Below are 18,910 nucleotides of genomic sequence, written 5' to 3' on the forward strand. Positions count from 1 at the left end.
GCAGAGGAGTTTACTTAGCAACGACGGTACAGAGTGTTATATAAAACCTCATTTTAGCCACCATTTTGAATTTCACCTGGTCACGAGAACTGTCCACGTTGAATCTACGTGCGCCCTTTTGACTTTACATCATCAGGTTAATAAGGATGCGTTGGATTGTCTTTTGTCATTAAGTATGTTAGATCCCCATAATGACACAAAATGTTAAATCCACCTTAGACCTCATCTTTGCTAGCCAAAGGTAGTCGATCCACTTCGTTCCACATCAACCCGTGGCATAATTAAAATGACATCTACTGCTCCGCTATCTGACTGGAAGCAGTGAAAGAAACCGACACAACCAAACACCTTCTATCATTTAAATAGTGAGATTGTTAAAAATAATCACAGAGGCATCGGTACACAACCATGCATGCTAACTAAGTTTCTCACAATCAAACATCTTGAGCAACCTTTTATTCCGAGTCCATGCATGTGGTTATCGAGAAAATCGCCTTCATGAATACTTAACACATCATTAACGAGCTTTCTCATTGGTTAAATGATTTTGCTTGCCATGGACAAGGGCTTGTTAGCCCTCAAGGGAGCATTGACTCAAAACAATGTATCATTTGCCTAAATATGCGTGATGTGGATCGACGACACTTGGCTAGCGAAGATAATGAGATTCATTCCCGTCCCTTACAGTGGCAGCCTATTTTAAATTCTCCTTGCCATTCTATTGGTTCATTTTATTTCTTAAAATGGCAGGCCATGTTAAATTCCCACAGAACCCCAGAGTGCCCTCCAATGTTAAATTTCCATCTGGTTCCAAGGTATCCCCACGTTTAATTCCATTGCTCCCATACCCTCAAACAATGTAACATTTCCTTAGACCACCATACCAACCCATAGTGTTAAATTCCCATAAACCCATACCGTCCCCCATTGTTAATCCTATGGACTTTTCTAGCAATAAATTCCCATAAATCGCCAGAATGTCCAAAATATTAAACCTATATACATTTTTTATATCAAATTCCCATCGGTCTCCAGAGTGTTCCACAATGTTAAACTTAGTAGTGTGGTAATGGGCCCTGAAGACCGTGGTTACTAATCAGGGTCAACTCTTCTAACCCCACCCTACCCCGACTTTGCCCGTGCGGCACACACGAATGAATCACCGTGACCACTGCACGAGTCCGTTTAAGTTGGTCGCAGTGACTGTGAATGCCTCGCGCGAAAACGAAACCGATTCTGGATGGAAGTGGCATAGAATAAGTTAGGCTGCCGCTGTTGAGAACTGGGTAATCTAAGAAATTTCTGGTTCTGCGTATCTATAAATATCATAAAAATACTATGTACAACCCCAACCCAAGCAGCGATAGCTTCCTTTTATGTGAGAATATTCTTCAAAAAATCACAGTGAGTATTATAAAACGATGTCAAGAACATCCCAAGCGCATTATCGTCAAAGAATTCGAATCCGTGAATAATGCGGAATTTAAATTGGCCGACAAATGGTTCTTTGTGCACTCACAGAAAACATTTAATCGCTATGCAGCCTGAAAATGCGTCATATCGGTTTGTTAAAGAGGTTCAAAAGATCGGTGTAATTGTTCAAACATGTCTCTGGAGTTTACTGAAAAATCATACGGGTTGGGTATCGTCTTAGAACGTGCATGGCGAAAACTCGGCAATGAGTATAACAAAAAAATCAACAGAAAGGTCAGCGTACGATGTCGTGCAAGAAAACTTAAAGTTGCTAGTTGCAGTTGCAAGTGATCGTTAATGATCTTGATAACAGTGAAAATTTCCAGCGAAGACAGTGAAATATTCAACGGAGATAATGAAGACATCGAAGATCTCCACGATTACCATATATATCAGGAAATTATACGTCGAGTGGGGGAAGCGCAGAAAAACGTGTATGACGAGATTGTGAAGAGAGATTTAAGTACAAAGACACATAAACCATGGAGTCAGTATACCACGACTGCGGTGCGTTTGTTATTATTGGATACCAGCAGACAAGATTGGTCATTTACGAGTTGTATAATATATTTTGGCAGTGGCTAGTGAGAAATGATCTGATTAAATATTGACTTAAAGAAAACTATTCGAGCAGGAGAAGCTATTTGATACTAACATACTTTTTCTGTTTCCTAGTGAGAAAGCTCCTTTACGAGATGCTAACCTAATTGTTACCATTTCTATTATGGTTGAAAAGTATTTTACGGTTCTTTATCGCATGAACATTGACGTATACTCTGAGACACAAAGTATCGCCTGAAATAAAGGACCGAATTTGCCTTAAGTTAGGTTCACCATCAGTCGTGAACATAGATGATTACTTCTATTAAAAATACAATCATGTATATATAACGAAACAGGTGTCACGATGACGCAATATATGCAGTGGTGTTTGTCTTGGAAAGGGTGAGCTTGCTGACAAAACATGCCACTACGAATATTGTAGATCTCACTTTTTCGCGTTACATGATGGCACCAACGACAACGTGCACGTGAACAATATGTGATACCCGTTTGTTTGTCGAAATCTCGGTGACTTGTTTGGGTTCACCCCCGAACGTTCTCCTGGATTATCCGATATCGATTACTCTAGCGGCGCCAGGGTATATTCCATGCAGAAATCCTCGCCTCATATGCGTACGTGTGAGACATATGGGTGACATAAACGCGAAAAAACCCATTTACGCGACAGATTACGGAAATAGTCAGGGTGATGTTGTCCAGGGATTCTCTACGGAGTTCCAAAAATGTTCGCGACGGGGAGCAAAAGCATCAATGAAGCCGCTCAATAATGTCTAGCTGAGTTGAGGCAAATCAGGATCGATCCGATGATTGGAGTGGAGAACGGATTGTCAGGATCGATCCGATGATTGGAGTGGAGAATGGATTACGGTTGAGGACGTGCCTGAATGCCAAAGTCGTCTCACAAAATTAGACGAACCGATGCGGTATATAGTCTCGCTATGGCTCGATTCAAAAGACGCCCCCGATACTTCGTTAGACACTGATGCTTCTGTTTTGGTATATTAAAGATTTTCAGTATTATTCGTACCCGGCAAAGGGTCCTCATAAAAAAAAGACAAACTAGAATTACAAGTGCATGATACGTTTCGGTATTTTCTTCAACGTGGTGCCTTCTTAAAAATCGAGGGAAATCTTTAAGTGCCGACAACGATAACAATGACGACACCGGTACCAAGATTGGATTTTTCAACAACGGCACCATGGCATTGATCAGAAGCGCACGTTATCTCATCGATGGAAAAGAAAATGAAGCCATGTCTGAACAAAGATGACATTGTTACGACTATTATGTGACTCGCCAGATACAGTACTGATTACACTGGACAACAAATTTTTACAAAAGTCATGTTACTGAAATAAAATTAGTCAATTCTTATCAATTTTTATGTGCTGAACACGAATATGACAGTCAAATTGCAAAATTGGCTCTAGTTTTTTTGTAATCTGCAAGAAATTAATGTTTACATAACGAAATGCATTCCAATAGTAAAAGGTCAACTGTAATAGCCTACCTATAAAAAGTCAAGTCATTGACTACATCTTAGATTTCTTCGCCTGTCTCTTGTACAGCTGTTCGGGAGCATCTCTGAGGAGTGTCCAGCAGTAGTCAGCCAGCATTGTAGTGGACCATTTTCCCTGGTATCTTTGTTCCATTGTTGCGATATCTTGATGAAAACGTTCGCCGTGTTCATCACTAACAATACCACAGTTGCTAGGAAAGAAATCCAAATGGGAATGAAGGAAGTGAATCTTTAGAGACATATTGCAGCCAAGTTTCTTATACTTCATCAACATGTCTTCTACTAGTTCCTTATAGTTTTCTGCCCTAACATTTCCGAGGAAGTTTGTAGAAACTAGGCGAAAAGCATTCCATGCTTGTTTCGCGTCACCTTCCAGCAAGTTGTTGAACCGGTCATCTTTGAAAAACTCTCGAATCTGAGGACCCACAAAAACTCCCTCTTTAATCTTTGCTTCGCTGAGTCGAGGGAATTTTTCATGCAGGTATCGGAATGCTGGCAAAGTCCGGTCAATGGCTTTCACGAAGTTCTTCATCAAACCTAGTTTGATGTGAAGGGGTGGTAGCAAGATTTTCTGAGCCTCAACCAGAGCTGGGTGTTGGATATTCTTCTCTCCAATGGCTACATTCTGCCTGTGAGTCCATTCCTTCCTCATGTAGTGCATTTCCCTTGCTCGGCTATCCCACTCGCATAAGAAACACATGTATTTTGTATATCCTTGCTGCAGTCCCATTAAAAGGGCAACTACCTTCAAATCACCACAGAGGTGCCAGCTGTACTTGTTATACTCAATGGAATTCAGTAGCTGCCTTAAGTTATTGTATGTCTCTTTCATGTGGACAGCATACGCTACTGGAATAGATGGAAGAATGTTTCCATTGTGCAAAAGCACAGCCTTGAGACTCAGTTTCGAAGAGTCCACAAATAGTCTCCATTCTTGTGGGTCATGAGTGATTTTTAAAGCATTCATGAGGCCCTCAATATCGGAACAGAATATCAGATTACTTTCCTTTCTGAAGAAAGGCTCCAATTGCTGGTGGCGCTTTCGATATGCAGTAATTGTGACATCTTCTTCTAGAAGATTCCATTGTTGGAGTCTTGATCCTAGCAATTCTGCCTTGTTCTTTGATAAGTCCAAATCACGAATCAGGTCATTTAGTTCTTCCTGTGTTATTCTGTGTGGGGTTGATGATGCACCACAGTGAAAATCTGGATCACTGCATGCTGATGGACCAGGAGAAGAACAGGTCGACTCACCTTTGTCTTCGTCAGATGAATCAAGAGAATATTCTGCTGGAGGTTCTGGAATAGGAAGTCCCTCACCATGTGGAACTGGTCTCAATGCAGACGGAATGTTTGGGTAGACTATTCTCGACTTCTTTCGCTTTGTTATTCCGCCGGAAAGAGGAGGAACCAAGCAGAAGTAACAGTCATTTAGGTGGTTGCTTGGCTCTCTCCACACCATTGGGACTGCAAACGGCATTGATGACCTTTTGCAATTCAACCACTGTGAAAGCTGTGTTGTACATGTAGCACAGCATATATGCGGAGCCCAAGGCTTGTCTTGGTCACCAACCTTGCATCCGAAGTAAAGATGATATGCCTTCTTCACTTGAGAATTGATACTTTTCTTCTGGTTGGCAAATGTCACTTCCCCACAAATATAGCAAAAATTGTCCGCGGTATTAACACACTTTCGAGGCATTACTGTTCTTTATTGTACGTAAATGGATAAAATAATAAGTTTTATGTAACAGTAGCTTGAACTGTCTCGCACAACGTCTAAAATATTTTAAATGCTGAACCTATCTGATTGGGCTTTATATAGTACACTGCTTACGTCAGCTTCAGCAGCCGCCTGGCATTAGTATAATAGGCCTACACATGTATAGTACACTGCTGACGTCAACTTACTTCAGCAGCCGCATGGCATTAGTATTGCATTGCATCAGAAAATGATGCAATCAACTGTGGATGATGTGAGCATGATGGTATTATGCAATGTTACATCATTATTCCGGATGTTGCTGCAGTCTTACTGGAGAAATTTACACAGTGAAACATAGAAAATGAGGTATATGAATATCTTCAAAACGAGAGCCAATACAAATTTTTCACGGTTATATTCGTGTTCGGCACACCAAAATACTACAGATTAGGGCCTTTTCAAGTCAGTAATGATTTCACTGTTGACCAGTGTTATGCGAGTTCCGCTGGCTCATCTATGGTGAATCCAACAATGCAGACCATCTGACGTATATGACTGGAAATGCTGGAAATGTCAGAAACACGACAGGAGATGCAGTAATGCTCGCTGTAACTGCATCAATGAAAATTACAACTTTGGATCTAAGCAGCTTCGAGATCAACTTCATGGACCTGCATTGACATTTTGTGTGCGATTCCTTTCAATCACATTATTGGGTTTGGTAGAAATGTCTGAAATGCCATTTCCAGAGCCAAGCGCAGTCAGGTTATACTTAAGGGCAACTGCAGTGATGCAATTTGGCATGACGCCAGCGTCGATGATGGTATCGTCGTGTTGTCGAAATTGGCATTATATGTGCCTGTGAAAATAAAAATCCTTCGATTGCTGAAGAAACGTGTTTGTTGTCATTCATGGGTTCAGGGGCAAGTCAGTCCTGTTATTTCTCAAGCTCACATCAGACTCCAGCAACAAAGCGTTTAACAGTATTAAGGCAAATAACTATCCAACAAGGTCTCAGCGTACCATGGCACGTATTTGTTGCCTTTGATAATATGGCTTGAGCGAACGACAAACAGCGCACTACTACAATAATATTTTACCGGTTAGGACTGTCTGATGTTTCTTTGTGGTTAAATGGTCATCAGAAACCCTCGTAAGGAATGTTGCTTGACTTCACAAACGGACATGTCAACACGTGCACAGCACATGTTGTGATCATATAGGCACTGTCATGAAAACCTTGTAACGGGTCTTCGGATTTCACAGCATGACTTCACCACCTCGTAACTGATTTCTTACTTTCATCTCGCGCATCTAGACCTGGTTAAGCAGTCTGTGGAAGACATGCATTTTCATGCACGTGTAGCTGATGTCCCTTTCGGCGGATATATACGTATTGCTGTGATTCTTTCTGATAAGATGCTGTTGTCGGAGGGCACAGATGGACGGATGATGGTCAATGACGCGCCAATGGAAAACCCGTAATGGCTTCACAAACTTGTAATTGTTTTCAAAATCTAGTAATTGAACAACAAGATTAAAACTAATGTCATACCACGAAGTTAAGTTTGGTCTAAACCCAAAGCAGTTTGCAAAGATAAAGAGAGCATTGAGAAATGAGTATGGAGTCACATTGAAATTTACACCGGCAGGTTAACTGGAGATGTCTCGGACGCAATTTCATCAACTCGTGATGGCCAAACAAAATAACACCGCACTAGCGTTAAAGTTCTCCAAGTCAGAGGTGCCGCAAATGCAAAAGACTGGTGGAATATTTCCATTTCTCTCGGCGATTCAGGCACTACTGGTAGCTGCAGCTGCCGCGGTCGCAAAATCAGTTGCTTTAGGGGCAGTCGGAATTGCATCAGGGTGGAACTGAATAAGATGCTTGGCCATTGAGTGGTGGTTACAACGCATCTCACTCGCATGATCTATAAAAAGAAGAAAAGGTCGTCGTCTGTCCTCTTGGCCATTGAGTGTCAGTTACAACGCATCTCACTCGCATGATCTATAAAAAGAAGAAAAAGTCGTCGGCTGTCCTCTTGGCCATTGAGTGTCAGTTACAACGCATCTCACTCGCATGATCTATAAAAAGAAGAAAAGGTCTTCGTCTGTCCTCTTGGCCATTGAGTGGTAGTTACAACGCATCTCACTCGCATGATCTATAAAAAGAAGAAAAAGTCGTCGGCTGTCCTCTTGGCCATTGAGTGGTAGTTACAACGCATCTCACTCGCATGATCTATAAAAAGAAGAAAAGGTCTTCGTCTGTCCTCTTGGCCATTGAGTGGTAGTTACAACGCATCTCACTCGCATGATCTATAAAAAGAAGAAAAAGTCGTCGGCTGTCCTCTTGGCCATTGAGTGTCAGTTACAACGCATCTCACTCGCATGATCTATAAAAAGAAGAAAAGGTCTTCGTCTGTCCTCTTGGCCATTGAGTGGTAGTTACAACGCATCTCACTCGCATGATCTATAAAAAGAAGAAAAGGTCTTCGTCTGTCCTCTTGGCCATTGAGTGGTAGTTACAACGCATCTCACTCGCATGATCTATAAAAAGAAGAAAAAGTCGTCGTCTGTCCTCTTGGCCATTGAGTGGTAGTTACAACGCATCTCACTCGCATGATCTATAAAAAGAAGAAAAAGTCGTCGGCTGTCCTCTTGGCCACTGAGTGTCAGTTACAACGCATCTCACTTGCATGATCTATAAAAAGAAGAAAAAGTCGTCGGCTGTCCTCTTGACCATTGAGTGTCAGTTACAACGCATCTCACTCGCATGATCTATAAAAAGAAGAAAAGGTCTTAGTCTGTCCTCTTCGCCTCAAGGGCAAACTTGTGGATAAGGTCTTCAGCTGAGACCTCATCGTTGATGGTTATGGAAACACTTTCATCGGCCCATTTTGTTTTAAATGCGATGAAAATATCATTAAATCGATTCCGATGCGTCATTATACGGAAGGGACTTGAAATCAAGGGTTCTCAGGCGATTGAACTCCGCAGCCGGGTAATATTAGTTTGGAACTATTGTGAATTATTCAAACGAGTTATTGAGAACGAAAATTTGACAACGTCACGATTCTTGGAGGAACAGTACATTTCAGGTTCTGAAATTTATACGGAACTTTACAGTCTTTTGGACTTATAACTTTTTCAGGATTATTTTGTATTCACTTCATAATACTGCAAGTTCTTCTCACATTTTTATTTATAACGTTGATAATTAAATTATTTGTTATCTTTTAAAAAACACTTGTTGGTTTTGCTTCTTTCTGTTACTTAAATTTTTTTACCATAGACACGTAACAACTCAATGATCCAAACTAATGATTCCTCTTAAAATAATATCTAAATACAACATAAAATACGTCTGCAGACTCGATGTTACAATAAGACAATAAATAATGAGAAAATAGCCCAGTCCTTGTAACTTCTATACAGATGAAATGGTAAAATACATATATTGTCACTACTCCTAAGTGACAAATCGCAAATCTCCAACAACGTAAAAGAACTCATATGATTTAACCCATCCAGTGGGAAATAACTTCATTCTTCTAATATACCACATGACAGACCTGTCTAATGGGAATAAGCCCGAAACTTGTCAACATATTTACTAACAACTTTATTATTAGTATATATAAACACTTACATAAGAATTTATTTATAGATCCTATGCAATTTTGCACATTTAATATCTTAAGATAGAACTTACGCACCTATGAAATTTCAACTAAAGATAATCACCATAATTTACATTCATGTATAAAATGTACAGAATGTATAGATATAAACAACTTGACCGGCCTGGCCAAAGAAAAACCCAGGCTGATATTCAGCAAAGAACATAATGTCTGTTTAATAGTTCTTGGATAAAGACGATCGTTGAAGGTGTATAGGTATATTTCTGGGTAAACCAGGATGCGTGAGACAATTCGCTGGATTTATAAATATTCCTCGGGAAAATATTTTCTATGATTTCATGACAGTTGTACTCGTGAAGGAAAAACATTTGATGTGCATTTGTGTGTGTGTTGCACCTGGCCGCAATGCGTCCGGACAAGATCTACCTGTCGAGCAATTGTACTTAGCAGTTACCTTGTTTACAGAAAAACTGTGGTGGACCGTAAAAACGGCTTTGATCCTCAAGGCGATCAACGCGAAAAAATAATAAAAATTGAACAACAGCTGAGACAGAACCGTTATACTGGCAAAATACAAGCGGATGTATAATTTTGTAGATACTATTGTAGTAAATTTAGAGTATGTGCACGTGGTTGTAGTGCCCCGTTTTAAGTAATTCCTAGATTTGTGTGATTACTTGTTTGATTATTGGAATTCGGCGCCATGGAAATATTCCTGGCCCGAACTAATGAGTTAATTAATAGGAGCAAACGTCACGGAGTGAAGTGTTAGTGTGTTTCCATGATGTTCTGGTTCACTAGTAGTGAATTCCGACCAAAACCGAATGAATGTCCCTGTCGTAAAATAGTACATATTAAAATCTAGTGGTATACATTGGTAGCGTGACTGCAAGGACAGCACTTACGGTATTAAACCGGTAAATTACACAAGGGCATAAATAAAAAGGGACTTGGCAGAGACCGTTTATGTCGCCATGCGGGCGAATATGGTGCAGTTATATCGGCGAAATATGCCTGGAAAGCATACATTGACTGGCCTAAGGTGGCGGAGTTAAAATAGTTCCCATTGTTAGGGAGTACTCATATATGTTCTAAGGCGTAAACGGTTGGTGGTACGGAAACATAATGAAGCCAAAACACGCAGATGTACGGTTGATAGATAGTTGACAGTTTGGTTTATCTGTGGTCTTGCATTAATTGGAGGAAAATTTAGGTATACAATGGACACGTCGGGCTTTCTGATTTACAACTGAGGTTGTATGGAAGTCTTTGGAAAGTCGGGGAAACTTATGACTTCTAGCGAGAATCGCGCCAGGGTTTGACAACCGCTCGGTCAAGTAAATACCCGTGTGCGTGTAACAAGAAAATTTCTGGTGGCTAGCGATGGGATATGTGAATAGTTATGTGATGTGTTGAACGTGATTAGTTTTTTTTACTATGTATAGAACAGACTATTCCTTCGCAATTTTGAAAGAAAGACGTGTCCTATATAAATAAAAAAAAATAATAATAATAAATATTAAAAATAGATATAAATGATACAACGCTTTTAAAAATTATTTTCATTATTTCGCAATATTTAGTCTGCGAAAGTAGTTAGATTTATTTGCTCTTAAGAAATTTGTTTAATTTGAGTACACATGTCCAGTCGAGACGGAATATTTTATCTAGGATGTAATGTCAGCAGTGATGCAGCCAAGCAAGTGAAACTGGAGATGGCTCTCGGATAAACGAACGCGGGTCAGTCACAAGCATCGTGTCACATTGCTGAGACGTGGATATAGAATTGGGCAAAACGACTGATTATTCCCGAGATAACTAAGCTGAAATGGTCTAACGTTATCATAATTTATTTGGCCATGAAATTCTGTGCATTCCCGATTCATGAATTTGGCTGTATAATTATTAAATAATAAGAGAAGAACCGTGCGTAAGATCACGTGTTTGATACCCCCCCCCCCCCGAAATAGCATAAACACAGATTGGACCAAAATAATCGTCCATCTCGCTCTATTTTCGTATTAGTAAAACCTCATTTATTTCTGTTTTGACAGACCGCCTACTTTCTCAGTGAATTGAAAAGTACACACATTGGTCTGCGTACTTGTGACTAGCGACCATTAATTGGTTTAAAAAAAAAAAGTTATTTGACACCTCCCCCCTCGCCGTATTGTGTTAAGTCGATGAGTTTAATATTGAATTTATTAACATTTCGTAACGGTTTTGGTAAAACAATAACAACAACAACAACAACAACAAATACTTCTAAGCCTGTTCTAAATAGCAATTGGTAGTTGGAAAGTTTCTTTTAAAGTTCATCGCGACAGGCTAATAGGGAATTATTATAAGTTATTATAATGGCTACTGGCAGAGGTACGCCTACCTCTTTAATTGATACGCCTTTGCCACAGTCTGTTCACTGGCGACTGTTATCGCCCTTGTCGCCTACTATAGAGAGGCAGATAAAACATGTGGACGTAGACAGTAACGTCCAGTTTCTTGTGACCTCGACTCCGTGCGAGGCCAATAATGCTGAAGGCGATGCCCGTGCATTTGGTGGCAAGTCGGATGATCTGAAGTTCGAAACTTTAAGGAGGGTACGCCTGAGAACGTGAGGTCTGACGGTTACAATCGAGTTACGTATCCAATATCGAAGACACAGTTAAGTCCGCCCACTGATAGTCTGCTAGAGACTATAGATACCCTCATCACAGAAAAGTTCGAAAAATTAGGAACAACCATAGATAATTTGTTGAGAGAAAATCGGTCAGGAGCCACGGTGAGATAAACAATGGAAAAGTGACGTCAGGCTCACGTGTAACCAAGGGAGATGACACGGGAAAAACAGAGTGTAGTGCCCCTCTGTCTCCAACTCGAACAAAAACAAGAGTTAAAGCAGACACTTACGATGGTTCGCAACCTTTCCTAGACTACATGACACATTTCGAACACTGCGCAATGATTAACGATTGGAGTGAAGCTGAAAAAGGGTTGCGCTTAGCTGCGTGTTTAAGGAAAGATGCTCTCCAAGTCTTAACAGATCTCCAAGTCCAGCCCGGTCAAGTGGAATTTGAGAAGTTGAAAGCTTCCTTGGAAACTCGCTTTGCGCCTCGTAACCAAGATGAGTACTACAAGCCACAGCTCCGAAGCTGTTTTAGGAGAAGGGGGGAAACACTCCCTGAATTAGGTCAGACAATACAAAGACTGGTTTCGTTAGCATATCCCTGTTGCCCACCTGATATTCGCGATAGGCTGGCAAAAGACCACTTCTTAGGGGCGGTACAGGATGACAATCTGAAGCTTGAAATTTGGCGTCATCGCCCTAGCAGCTTGCAAGAAGCCATCAGGGTAGGGGTCGAATGGGAGGCTTTCCTGCGTGCTGGTGCAAGGCAGAAGCCAGTAAGTTCTGCTAGTAAGGATTATGAGGAGTCTGCAGACAGGTGTAAGGAGAGTACCTATAAAACTACAATAGAACAACTTGAGGCAAAGATAGAAACATTAGTGGAACAAAATAAGAAGTTGAATAAACAACAGCAGGAAACATTAGATCGTTGGCACCAGGCGGAATGTAGGCAACGCGAGTTAAGGCGATCAGGGGTTCAGTGTTTGAATTGTAACAGATGGGGTCATTACCAAAGCGAATGTACTAAGCCTCTCAACAAATACAACGAACAGTGGAGAAAAATAGGCCAACAAAAAGGGGACTCTAAAAAGATAAGCAGTACAGATATTTCCAATCCTGTACGTTACTTAAACGAAGAACCGGAACTGTACACACAATGTCTTGTTAATGGGGTGGAGCTCGCTTTGCTGGCAGACACCTGTGCTGCCGTTTCCATTATCAGCAAAAGGCGGTATGAAGCACTATGTCATCGAAAGCCAAAACTCAGCACTGTGGATAGCCAACTAATCAGTGCATCCAGTAACAAAATTGAAACTTATGGTCAGGCTGAATTTTTGATTGCTTGGAAAGGCGTCAGAAGGCGACATGTTTTCGTCGTTGCTGACATTAGGCCTGATGGAATACTTGGGTTAGATTTTTTCCGTCTGCATAAATGTGACATTAGCATAACACAGTGTACACTGCAAATGCAGGGACTAAAGCTCCCGTGCTACTTTGCGGGGTCTTTAGGCTGTCACCGTATCACCTTGGCTGAAAACATCATTGTCCCAGGTGAGAAGGAAATTATCACGCGAGGTTGGATGGCAAATGCCGGCTGTGGAAAGCTAGCTACCGAGTCAGTGCTTGAGCCTCTATCATCATTTAGACATGAAACAAAAATTCTTGTCGCACGAGCCGTCCTCAAGACTGTAGACGGAACAGTGCCAATACGGTTGCTAAACCCGACTAAAGAGGCGGTGAACTTGCAGGCTGGTGTTGTTGTGCTGAAGCCAGTGCAGCCATATCTACACAAAATGTCGATTGTTCCAGACAGAATTCGAACAGCAGTCTACCGTTGTATTTGTCTGAATTATTTGAGAGGTCAAGCGTCCATTTGAATTCAGATCAAGCAGCCGCCCTAAGCAGACAGTTAAGCGCCTTTCGCACAGTGTTTGCTAAAGATGATGACGACTTGAGCAGAACAAACCTTATCAAGCACGCTGTCAAGACAGGGAATGCCGCGCCAATTCGAGTACCACCTAGAAGATTACCGTTCCAGCTACGACAGGGGATTGACAGACAAGTGGACGACATGCTGAAAAAAAGGTCATAGAACCGTCCATAAGCCCCTGGGCTGCCCCTGTGGTATTGGTGACAAAAAAAAGATGGGAGGAAGAGGTTTTGCGTGGACTATAGGGCGCTAAATGCAGTTACAGAGAAGGATGCGTATCCTCTTCCTAGAATCGATGATAGTCTGGATTCGCTGTCTTGTATGAGCTGGTTCTCGACATTAGATTTGATGTCGGGGTACTGGCAAGTTGAAATTGAGCAGGCTGATCGGCCCAAGACAGCGTTTGCAACGCGAAGGGGTCTCTATCAATTTAACGTCATGTCGTTCGGTTTATGCAACGCGCCAGGGACCTTTGAGCGACTAATGGAAGCCGTCCTAGCCGGGCTGCAATATGAAGTTTGTCTGATTTATCTCGACGACGTGATAGTTTTCGAAAGCACGTTCGAACAATTGCTAGAAAGACAAGCACGGGTCTTTACCTGTCTTTTAGGAGCCGGCCTAAAGTTGAAACCCAGCAAATGTACACTCTGTGCACGAGAGGTTCGGTATCTGGGTCATACTATTTCAGCGGCCGGAGTTGCCACTGATCCTGAGAAAGTAGCTGCTGTTTTGAAATGGCCCACTCCGAAATCAGTAACCGCAGTGCGGAGGTTCCTTGGGTTTTGCAGTTATTATAGGCGGTACGTAGGTCACTTTGCTGAAATTGCAGCTCCCTTACACCAACTAACGACAAAGAATTCTGTTTTCCGTTGGACAGAGGAACACCAGGCGGCATTCGAAAAACTACGCAAAGCGCTTGCCTCTGCACCAGTGCTGTCTGTACCGGATTTCAATAGCCCCTTTATACTTGACACAGATGCAAGTGGTGAAGCCATAGGTGCTGTCCTGTCCCAGAACATAGATGGGAAAGAAAGAGTAGTAGCTTACGCTAGTCGGTGACTGGACAGGACCGAACGCCAGTATTGTGTCACTCGTCGTGAGCTGTTGGCCGTCGTACATTTCATTCGCCATTTTAAGACCTACCTTTATGGCAGAAATTTCAAGGTACGCACTGACCACAGTAGCCTGCGATGGCTCATGAGCTTCAAAGAGCCGGAGGGACAGTTGGCTCGTTGGCTGGAGCAGTTGTCAGAATATGATTTTGTGATAGAACATCGCCCTGGAACTCGACATGCCAATGCTGATGGTTTGAGTCGCTTGCCGTGCAACGGGTGCAAATACTGTAGCAAACGTACCGTGGGGTTTTCCGCTATACGGCTAGACAGTGGGATACATTTCGGAGAGATACAGAGACAAGATGCTACTTTATCACGAGTCATTAGTTGGGTTGAGGCACAGAAACGCCCTGCTTGGGAAGAAATATCTGGGAATAGTGCAGACGTTAAGGCTTTATGGGGGCATACAAATTATTAGAGATGTCAGACGACATGCTTGTGCGAGTTTGGCTAGATCGTGCCGGCAAGCCAGTTAAAAGATACATCGTCGTACCATACAGTTGGCGGCGAGAAGTCCTAAAACAATGTCATGATGGAGCCGCCGGGGGACATTTAGGTGTTGACAAAACTCTCAGTAAAGTGCGTCAACGTTACTATTGGCCCGGTATGAGGGATGATATTCGTGACTACTGTGCGACGTGCTCCGTCTGCGCTCAGAACAAAAGTTCCAAACAGATGCGCCGAGCGAAACTTCAGGGCATAACGGCTGGGGAAGCAGGAGAGCTGGTAGCCCTAGATATTTTGGGACCTCTTACGAAAACGAAAGAAGGAAATGCATACATCCTTGTAATTGGAGATCACTTCACTAAGTGGATTGAGGCGGTGCCTCTACCTAATATTGAAGCCACTACGGTCGCAAGAGCGTTGCTGGATAATTTTATCTGTAGATTTGGCGTGCCTCGTGTGCTGTTATCTGACCAAGGCCGGCAGTTTGAAAGTGCCGTATTCAAAGCGCTGTGTGTAATATTAGGGATTAAGAAGACGCGAACGTCTCCCTATCATCCACAATGTAGTGGGATGGTGGAACGGTATAACAGAACTTTATGCCAGATGTTAGCAGCATACGTGGATGATAAACCAGAAAATTGGGACCAATGCCTTTCTCTTAAGAGCATGGCATATCGTGCATCTGAGCACACTTCCTCCGGATTCACCCCGAACAAGCTAATGCTGGGCCGAGAAGTGATTCTCCCCACGGATCTTCTAGTTGGCAAAACACCAGACGAGGCCCGAAAGAATCTGCCTCGATTTGTGTCGGATTATAGAGAAGCAATGTGGGAAGCCAACGAGGAAGCCCGAAAAAAAAATATGCACCGCTATTCGGCATCAGAAAGTCGCTTATGATCTCAAGGTTCATGGTCAATCTTTTAGTGATGGTGACCTAGTGTGGTTGCACCATACGCTACGAAAGAAAGGGAAGTCACCTAAATTACAGGTCAAATGGACTGGACCATGGCGGATTGTTAAGAAAATAACGGATGTTACATACCTGATCGCAAGAAGCAATCATAAGGCGACTCAGATTGTTCACTTCAATAGACTAAAACCATGCTTTGTGCGACCAGAAAGTGAAGGTACACACACCGATAGCCACGAAGATATACACGTTAGTGATGATGATACCGAGGAGGAGGAAGAAGTATTGCCATATCCAATTACGGCTCAAAGAACTAAACTAATGGAACAAAGAAGGGCTGGACGAGGAAGTGTCACAGTGTTGTGACAAGTTACAGACATGTTTTTAAACTGAGTACAGTTATTTCATAAACTTATAGCACTGACCGGTGATAAACGAATGGGTGTGTAATAATCGTGTCCCCGTGATTATTAAATTGGTTGGGTACTGACAAATTGTCATAACGGGTTTGAAATACAAGGCCACGCAGTTAAAATCATAATAATCTGCGCCCGTCGGCTGTGTAAATAGTGTGATTCTAGTAAATTAATTATGTGATGACAGATGTCCAATTTTTTTCTTTATTATGTTCCTATGGATAAGATGTATGTGTTGATCGTGTGGAGAGTTAATTCAAAATAGTTGTAGAAGTTGTTTGCTGCTTGAATCCATAGTTTGGTAAATTAGATCTATTTGTTCGGTTTGTGCTTGGTGTGAAGCAAAGCTACATTATGAAGAGAAGAGGGTGATTTTATGATGATTGTTTGGAGATTAGTGGACTGGTTTTTTTCTGTCACTGTAGAGTTAGTACAAGTGGTGAATAGATGATGGAAAAGGCAGTGTCACGTGCGTTCGGTGGATGACAATGTGTATCGCGCCAGTTTGGCGTTGAAGTCATGGTTGACTTGTATTTGAGGTTCGTAAGAGGCGTGTTCTTCTCTGAAAAACGCATTCTCTAACCTCGTTGTACACAGGAAGGGCCCTGTGTTTTCTTGTCACTGAACTGCTAAAGACTTGCCAGTTGAGAATTGCTTCGTACAGTGTGTGTTAAAAATTGTTCACCGCCATCCTGACAATCATAATGATTCGGTGTGGTTTCCATCATGCGTAGTTTTGATTTGTCTGCTTGGATGGAAAAGTGTCCATTTGGAAAACATGTCAGTTAATTAGCAGCATGAAGTAATGACATTGCACACCACATTATAGTGAATTGTTTATATGATGGTGTTCTAAACGTTTGCTTTTGGGAGTACGTTTTATTTTATGGCTATGTTTGGACGCTGTAGAATTAGTTCATTAGAGTATGCACATTTGGTTATAGCGTCCCGTTTTAAGGAATTCTTAGATTTGTGTGTTTATTCTTCACCGTTATGTTACTTATAAGCAAGCAGTGGATTCAAGGGGCCCCGAGTGGCCAAGTGGTCTAAAGCGCTCTCCGTTACGGATCACTGCCATCTCACCTCTGTCTGCGGCGGTTCGAGTCTAGGATTCAGCCAATGTGGGTATGTGAGAAAGCTTGCCAGTAGCTTCTCGTGGGTCGGTGGTTCTTTCCGGGGTTTTCCCGGGTTCTTCCTCCACCATTAATACTGGCCGCCATGTATAGCCTATCGTGTGCTGAAAAATGGCGTTAAGCCCCAAAACAACAACAAAGTGGATTCAAACAGAAAAAGAAACAAAAAACAAAAAGAGTTTACTTATGGATGTTGAGTGAGAGGCTATTAGGAACAAGTCCATTGATTCAGAGTTTTGTTTTAATCATCTTTGGGAATCATTAATCGATTGGGTGGCTGATTTTGGGGAAAACAATCAATTTTGATTAGACCACAGAAGTGTGACGTTTGTGTCACTCGAGGTCGAGTGATCTTTTTAAAGGCGGTGGTAATGTAATAAATTTAGAGTATGCACATTTGGTTATAGCGTCCCGTTTTAAGGAATTCTTAGATTTGTGTATTTTAAATTAACATATGATCTGCATTGATTGTCACACAGTGGAAAGGTGAGTACTGAGAAACAAATGTAGAGAATATATGAACGGACGCTACAAAGTGGCTGGGAATCATAAGTATCACTACGATTACTAGCCTAGTTCCTGGCAATATGCATCTACCACCCGTAATTATATACATGTATATCCATCTACAATAAGTACCAGTCTTTACGATCGCCTCCTACTCTAGGTTCTCACTGGACACTTTATCTAGTGATTTTTCATCCAACAATGACCTATTGCATAAAAATGAGAATAATTTTACACTGAAGATACAAATAAAAGCACACTAAAGAGTTTTGTAGAAAGCAAAAATGTGAGATTTTGACTACAGCAATCATGTTAATTCCTGATGCAACTGGTGGTTTTTATACTGAACCATCACTGCCACCAACCCCTAAATTTTACATTTATTTTGACAGGAAATAGCTATTTTGAATATTTTCCTGCGACAAGGCAGCTAAAAGAATCAGTATGTGCCTTATGCATGAATAAAGTTCACTAGTACTGTAACAAATTAGCATACTTTTCATCACCCCTCAACCATCTAGATTTTTAGATATTTACCTCTGTAACAGACACACGTAAATACGTAAGCCAAGTTGGCTGCTTATTTGCAGCATCAGTTACGCATTTGATTTCCACTGCTCATCTAACTGTGACAGGCAGTCACCAACAAGACAACCCATTTCCAAGCCTAACTCAAAGTAGATCTAAATCACATTACATATTTAGCTTATATGTGAATTTATAAATGCTAAGTTTGTGATAATTAGGTTCATGCCCTCTACCTTAAAAATTAGGGGGTGTCAAAATACGAAACTATCCAGTTGTACCTAGACGAAGACGTTCCAAATGAACTCGCCAGCCATCCGTCTGGTTCAATGCCACTTTAACGAACCTAAAATTACTTGAAAACCAGACTAAAAATTGTGAAGGTCACAAACATCCGTTTC

This window comes from Sinohyriopsis cumingii, chromosome 1 (assembly GCF_028554795.1).
Source record: "Sinohyriopsis cumingii isolate HCF-2022 chromosome 1, ASM2855479v2, whole genome shotgun sequence".
Classification (NCBI taxonomy): Eukaryota; Metazoa; Mollusca; class Bivalvia; order Unionida; family Unionidae; genus Sinohyriopsis; species Sinohyriopsis cumingii.